Below are 8,224 nucleotides of genomic sequence, written 5' to 3'. Positions count from 1 at the left end.
TGCAATGTATACAAATATCAAATAATTACTTGTGCATCTGAATATAATATTATATGTCAATTATATCTCAATAAAAAGAAAAGAAACAGCTTGAAGCCATTTGGATATTATTTTGTAAAGACCTTGTATAGAGCAAAAAAAAAATATTTTGCTAAATAGATTCATATGTAGGAAACTTGGGACTGAATACTTGTATTCCTTTTAATTACTTGGATACAAAGATGGGATTCAGAAGTTCAGACAAGTTAATGATTAAATGGCAAATTAATAGTGTGAAAGTGATAAAAGTAAACCACATTAGAGATGGGGACAGTAGGGGGAGCTCTCACACACCACCCCTCCTTGTCTACTGCAGGGAAGAGAGGTACCTTACATTCTTAACAGGAATAAGCCTGCACTTTACTACCTAAGAAGAAGGAAGAAAGATTCCCCTTTGTGCAGTAATAGCAAATGAATGTGTCACAACTCAACCAATGAAAAGCCACTATACTTCAAACTGCCAGTTCACTCCCTCCAATAGACTTTATTTATGAGTTTCTCTCAACTCCCCTTTCTTCTATAAAAGAGCCCTCCTCTCCTTTGTTCTTCAGATTGTCTATGGTTTAGCTGTAGCTTGCTTGTCCTGAATTGCAGTTCTCCACTATTCCTAAATAAACTAATTTTCAGTAGTAAAATAACTGACAGTTTTATTTTTATGGTTAACAATAGAAATAAAATATGGGAATATATGTGTTTAATGTACCATATCTAAAGGACTGACTATAGAGGAGATTTGAGGTTTAACAAATACATAAATAACTCAGAGAAGAAAATATAACTTTACCTTGAAAGAGTCCATGGTGGAGATTGATGAAAGTCACATTGAGGTCATGTTTAAAAATATAAATCAAGCACCAATTCAGCTGGCACTAGTCCTGTTGGCTACAGGTCCACTCACATAGAGATAGGTAGCACACAAAACTTGATAGCACTACACATCCTGCCTCTGGGGCTTTGGGAGTTCCAAATCGCCAAATTCCAGACCACCTTTCCTCAGTCTCTGTGAATGGTGATCCTCTCAACAGAGGACTGGCACACAAACTTTGCTAATATCACATCCTATTTTCATAAGCTTCTGTAAATCTTCCCCTTTCAATAAACTCTCGGTCAGAGTCCATCAAAAGCAGTACAAGACTGGCAGTGTGCATGCAGCCCCAATAGGGGTCAGCATTATCCAAAGTGGCTCCCCCTCCCACTCCCAGGGGAGATGGGAAGATAACCATACGCAAGTCAGGCTGCAGTCCCAGAAGTGGGTTGGGTACAGACTGCTGGTCTGAGTATATGCCCCACCCACAAAAATAAGAGTTTCAGAGGAGAGGGGCAGTAATTTGGTGATATTGTATCTCTGCACCTATCTGGTGTGACTCAACTCAAGCCCAGGGTGGCCCCAGACTGGCCCACTAACAACATAAGGACTAAGCACTACCTACAACAGGTAAAGAGGGCCATTACAAACCAGTGGACTAAAGGAAAAAGTGTCTTGGCCACAATATCAGGGTGCATACAATACACATAGGTGACAACCCTAAATTTCCAGGTTCAAGTGAACAGGGGACACTGTCCTGCAGGACACTACAGGACTTCTTCTTCATAAAGACATTACTTACAAATAAAGGAGATCTAGCTGACTTTACTAACAGACAGAAATAGACACAGAGAGTTAGACAATGTGAGAAGACAGAGGAATATGTCCCAAATGAAAGAACAGGACAAAAATCCCAGCAAGAGACCTAAGTGAAACAGAGAAAAGCAATATGCCTGATGGAGAATTTAAAGTAATAATCAGAAAGATACTCATTGGGCTTGAGAAAAGAATAGAGGATCTCAGTGAGACTTGTAAGACGATAAACATAAAACAGAACCAATCAGAGATGAAGAACTCAATAAATGAAATTAAAGATATACTAGATGAAATAAATACTAGAGTAAAGGAAGAACGGATCAAAAACCTAAAGTACAGAGTAATGGAAAGCAAGCAAGTTGAACAGGTAAGAGGAAAAAACAATACAAAGTGAAAATAGACTTAGGGAACTCAGCAACACCATCAGGTGTAATAACATTTGCATTATAGAGATCCCAGAAAAAAAAAAAAAGAGAGGGAAAAGCTAGCAGAAAATTGACTTGAATAGGTAATAACTGAAAACTTCCCAAATCTGGGGAAGAAAAAAGAAATCCAGATCCAGGAGTCACAGAGAGCCCACCAAAAAATCAACCCAAGAAGGTCTACACAAGGACTCATAGTAATTAAAATGGCAAAAGGTAGTGATAAAGAGGGAATTTTAAAAGCAGCAAGAGACAAGAAAACAGCCATATACAAGGGAAACCTACAAAGATATGAACTGATTTTTCAGCACAAATTTGCAGGGCAGGAAGGAGTGGCATGATATATTCAAATGTTGAAAGAGAAAAATCTGCAGCCAAGAATATTCAATTTGCAAGGCTCAGATCAACAACCTGGAGGACAGAGTAATGGAAAGCACTCAGAATAGGAGAGATAAAGTTTTCCAGATAAACAAAAGCTAAAGGAATTCATGACCACTAAATGAGCCCTACAAGAAATTAAAGGGGACTCTTTGAGTGGAAAGGAAAGACAGTAAGAGTAATAAAAGTAGAAAGCACAAAAGTGATAAAAACAAGTACATCTATAAAAATCAGTCAAAGGACTCAAAAAGCAAAAAGAATGTGGAGTTCGCACCATATACCTAAAACATGGGGGCAAAGAGGAGTAAAGAATGCGTTCAAACTTAAGCAACCGTAAACTTAATATAGACTGCTATATGCAGAAGATGTAGCCACAGATCAAAAACTAGTGTTAGGCAAAAAATAAATAGAAAGGAATTCAAGTATATCACTAAAGAAGGTCAACTAAACATGAGAGAACAAGAGAAAAAAGAAACAGGGAAGAACTTCAAAAAAAATAACAATGAAACAAGAAACCAAGTGGCAATAACTGCATACCTAAGGATAATTACTTTGGATATAAGTGGATTAAATGCTCCAGTCAAAAGACATAGGGTGACAGAGTAGATAAAAAACATGACCCACTTATATGCTGCCTGTGGGAGACTTATTTCAGACCTAAGGACACTTACAGATTGAAAATGAGGAGATGGAGAAACATTTATCCTGCAAATGGATGTCAAAAGAAACCCAAGGTAGCAATATAAGTATGGAGAAAATAGACTTTAAAATAAAGACTATAACAAGAGACAAAGAAAGACACTATAATAATAAAGGGGAAAATACAACAAGATGTAACAATTGTAAATATTTATGCACCCAACATGAGAGCATCCAGATACAAAAAATTAACAATAAACATAAAAGAAGTAATCAATAGTAATATAATAGTAAGGGGACTTTAACAACCCACTTACATTAATAGACAGATCATGCAAACAGAAAATCAACAAGGAAACAGTGGCTTTGAAAGACACATTAGACCAGACAGATAACAGATATATTCAGAACATTCCATCCTAAAACAGAATACACATTCTCTTTAAGTGTACATGGAACATTCTCCATAATAGATCACATATTAGGCCACAAAACAAGTATCAAAAAATTGATAAAGACTGAAGTCCTACTATGCATTTTTTCTGACCATAACACTATGAAACAAGAAATCCATCACATGAAAATATCTGGAAAGAGCACAATTACATGGAAATTAAAAACATGCTATTAAACAATGAATGGGTAAGAAATCAAAGAGAAATTAAAAAAAAGAGACAAATGAAAAAAGCAATGGTTCAAAATATTTGGGATGCAGTAAAAGCAGCTCTAAAAGGGAAGTTTATAACAATACAGGTCTAATTCAAACAGCAAGAAAAAATTCAAATAAACAAACTAAGACAGCTAAGACAAGAACAAACAAAACCCAAAACCAGCAGAAGGAAGGAAATTATAAAGATTAGAATACAAATAAATGAAAAAGAAACTAGAAACACAAAAGAACATATCAATGAAACCAGGAGCTGGTTCTTTGAAAAGATCAACAAAATTGATAAATGTTTAGCCATACTCATAAAAAAAAAGACTCAAACAAAATTTGAAATGGAAGAGAAATAACAACACCACAGAAATACAATGAACTATATATAAGAGAATATTATGAAAATTATATGCCAATAAATTGGACAACCTAGAAGAAATAGATAAATTCTTAAAACATATAACCTACCAAAACTGAATCAAGACAAAATAGACAATTTGAATGGATCAATTATCAAAAATGAAATGGAATCAATAACAAAAAACTCCCAACAAAAGTACAGGACCAGATGGCTTTACAGGTGAATTAATCCAAGCATTTAAAGTCAATACCCATTTTTTTCAAACTATTCCAGAAAATAGAAGAGGATGGAAAGTTTCCAAATTCATTCTATGAAGCAGCATTATGCTGATACCAAAACCAGATAAAGACACCACAGAAAAAAGGAGAACTACAGGCCAAAATCTCTGATGAACACAGATTTCAAAAATCCTCAACAAAATATTAGCAAACTGGATCCAGCAATACATTAAAACTTACATTAAGACACTATATTAAAACAATACATTCCCCGTGATCAAGTTGGTTTTATTCCCAGAATGAGAGAACAATTCATTATTCACAAATAAATCAACGTGATACATCACATCAATAAAAGAAAGGATAAAACATATGATTATTTCAATAGATACAGAAAAAGCATGTTGAAAGGGTACAACATCCATTCATGACAAAAACCCTCAAAAAATTAGGTTAATAGTTAACATACTATTAGTTAACATACCTCCACATAATAAAGGTCATATATGAAAAACCCAGAGCTAACCTCATCCTTAATGGGGAAGTACTGAGAACTTTTCCCCTAATGTCAGGAAGAAGACAAGAATGTACACTCTCACCACTTTTATTCAACATAGTACCAAAAATCCCAGCCATAGCAATCAGAAAATAAAAAGAAATAAAACACACCCAAATCGGTAAGAAAGAAGTAAAATTTTACTATTTGCAGATGATGTGGTACTATATTTAGAAAACCCAAAAACTCCACCAAAAACCTGCTAGAACTGATCAATGAATTCAGTAAAGTTGCAGGATACCAAATCAATGCATAGAAATCTGTTACATTTCTATACATCAATAATGAAGTGGCAGAAAGAGAAATTTAGAAAACAATCCCATTTACAGTTACACCAAAGTAATAAAATACTTAGGAATAAGCATCCCTAACAAGGTGAAAGACCTATACTCTGAACATTATAAACCACTAATAAAAGATATTTTAGAAGACATAAAGAATTGGAAAGACATTCTATGCCCATGGATTGGAAGAATATTATTAAAATGTCTATATTACCCAAAACAATCTACACATGTAATGCAATCCCTATCAAAATACCAACAACATTGTTCTCAGACCTAGAATAAATAATTCTAAAATTTGTATGGAACTATGGAAGACTTCAAATAGCCAAAGCAATTTTGGAAAAGAATAGCAAAGCTGGAGGCATCACAATTCTGGACTTCAAGTTATATTACAAAGCAGTAGTTATCAAAACAGTATGGTACTGGCATAAAAATTAGATCAATGGAACAAAATAAAAAATACAGAAATAAATCCACAACTATATGGTCAATTAACCTTTGACAAAGCAAGAAAGAATATCCAATTGGAAAAAGACAGTCTTTTCAGCAAATGGTATTGGGAAAACTGGACAGTCACATGCAGTTTTCTAGTTTCATTTTCTAGGCCATTTTCTCTTTGTATAGACAAAATATAAATTCAAAATGAGTTAAGGACCTAAATTTGAAAGCTCAAACCATAAAAATCCCAGAAGACAGCCCTGGCAGTAATTTCTCTGACATTGGTTGTAGCAACATCTTTCTAGAGAAGTCTCCTGAAGCAAGAGAAACAAAAGCAAAAATAGCCTGTTTGGACTACATCAAAATAAAAAGCTTCTGAAAAGCAAAGAAAGTAATCAACAACAACAAAAACAAAAACCATAATCAACAAAACTAAAAGACAACCTGCTGAATGGGAGAAGATAGTTGCAAATGATAATGAGTAGTATTGGATAATGGTTTAGTATCCAAAATATATAAAGAACTTACACAACTGAACACCAAAAACTACAAGTAATCCAATTAAAAAACGGGCAGAAGACATGAATAAACATTTCTCCAAAGAAGATATACAGATGGCCAATAGATACATGAAAAGATGCTCAAATAAATGATAATCAGGGAAACACAAATCAAAACCACCATGATATATTACTTAATACTTGTCAGGATGGCTAAAATAATAATAATAATAATAAAACAAGATTCCGTTTGCTACAAAGAAAATCATCAGAGACAGCAGAAATAGTGGCAGAATGAGCCCAGTAAGTCTAGTGGTTCCAACAGTCCTACCTCAGATTCTGCTACTGTACAGAAAGCAGAGACTAGTTTAAACAACTGCGAAGGTGCTGCTGGCAGCATATCTGAAAAATCAAGGAATGGGCGGTGGCTGCCTTGCCTGTAACTCACCAAATGACAGAAATGAGCATTTCGAGAGGACGCAATAAATACCTCCAAAACAGAGGTATCAGACCCAGTTGTCACTCAGCCCAGTCCACCAGTTTCTCAGTCCAGTACTTCTCAAAGTGAAGGAAAAGCTCCTGGGTTGCTGAAACCAAAGAAGAGATGTTTTATGTGCAGAAAGAAAGTTTGGCCTTACAGGGTTTGACTGCTGATGTGGAAATTTGTTTTGTGGACTTCACCATTACTCCGAGAAGCACAACTGTCTATATGATTACAAAGCAAAAGATGAAGCAAAAATCAGAAAAGAGAATCCAGTTGTTGTGGCTGAAAAAAATCCAAAGAATATACGTTACTACTTGTGAAGAGACTTAAGCTTTGTTTTTATTTTAATATATCATAGGAAAACATTAAAGAGCAGATGCATGGCCATTTTCCTTTGATGTTCTCTAGGGTTTTACTTCACACTTTTCTGTCTTATAATTAAAATTTTAGGATGTTTGGCTGTTTGTTACAGGCAGAAATGGATAGATCCAGCCCTGCAAAATGTATATGCCTTGCCATAAATAAAATAGGATGAAAATCTGCACAGCAAATTGCAATACACAGTTAGGGACAAAATTTAGTTTTCATGTGCCAAACATAATACATGAAATATCTGCAGGTTTGCAGTGTATCTGCCTTTTGGAATGTAATCAAGACATAATCTTTTGCTAGTGTTATATACCTGTATTTTTTATTTTTAATGGTACACCAGAAAAAGACTGGCAGTCCACTTCTACCATAGTTAAACTTCATCCTGTTAATTTCCACAACATGTTCTTTGGAAGGAGGAAAGCTATAAAGAGGATCAGACGTTTCCATGAAATCAGTATTTGTTACCACATATAAGCCTGGCTAATTGGTCTTCTAAAAGCTGTCAAATAAGACATTCTGTGAACGGTAAACATCACAACTGGTTATCATGAGTAAAGCCATCAAGCCAACAGGGTCTTGAGCTATCTTTGAAGCTTATTGTGCTGGCCTGCACTAGAAGATGTCTGCATTACTCTCATTGCCAAAAATGTTGTGTAGCAAAGAACTGCACTAGGATTTATTTGTTTATAAGAAGAAATTAAAACTACATTTGGTTTTTACATACAGAGTCCCTGTTGAATAACATGCATCTGAATTTTAAGTTGCAAAAGTATCTGAAAAGTTAATTTTTCATGAGCAACTTTTATTGAATGTTTTGGTTCAAGAAAGGATGTTTAAAGCTAATGATTACCAGAGGTTAAGTGGGTGGGGTTGTGGGTGAAATAGGTGAAGGGCATTAAGAGGATACTTATCATGATGAGTATTATGTAAGGTATAGAACTGTTGAATCTCTAACTTGTATACCTGAAACCAATATAACAATGTATATTAATTATACTGGAATTGAAAGGAAAGAAAGAAGGGAAGATGAATCAAAGAATAAAAGATGAAAAAATAGAAATCAAGGAACAGAATGTCAAAAAATCCCTGAAAAATGAAAATTAGTAACTGAAATAAGCAGACATTGGACTGTTTGTTGGATTAACATTCCATCCACTATGAAAACATTATGGAGATTCCTCAAAATTAAGTAAACCTACCACATGGTCCAGCAATCCCACTTAAAAAAATGAAAACTAGATTTTGAAGATA

At 34.6% G+C, this 8,224-nt stretch overlaps 1 pseudogene; it reads left to right on the top strand.

Annotated features, from left to right (window-relative positions):
* The first annotated feature begins 6,326 nt into the window (after positions 1-6,326).
* Positions 6,327-6,921, top strand: LOC125164818 (AN1-type zinc finger protein 5-like; annotated as a pseudogene).
* The last annotated feature ends 1,303 nt before the right edge of the window (positions 6,922-8,224 follow it).

This window comes from Prionailurus viverrinus, chromosome B1, assembly GCF_022837055.1.
Source record: "Prionailurus viverrinus isolate Anna chromosome B1, UM_Priviv_1.0, whole genome shotgun sequence".
NCBI classification, from domain to species: domain Eukaryota; kingdom Metazoa; phylum Chordata; class Mammalia; order Carnivora; family Felidae; genus Prionailurus; species Prionailurus viverrinus.
The sequence above is the reverse complement of the archived record's forward strand: the minus strand, read 5'-3'. Positions and strand labels throughout refer to the sequence as shown.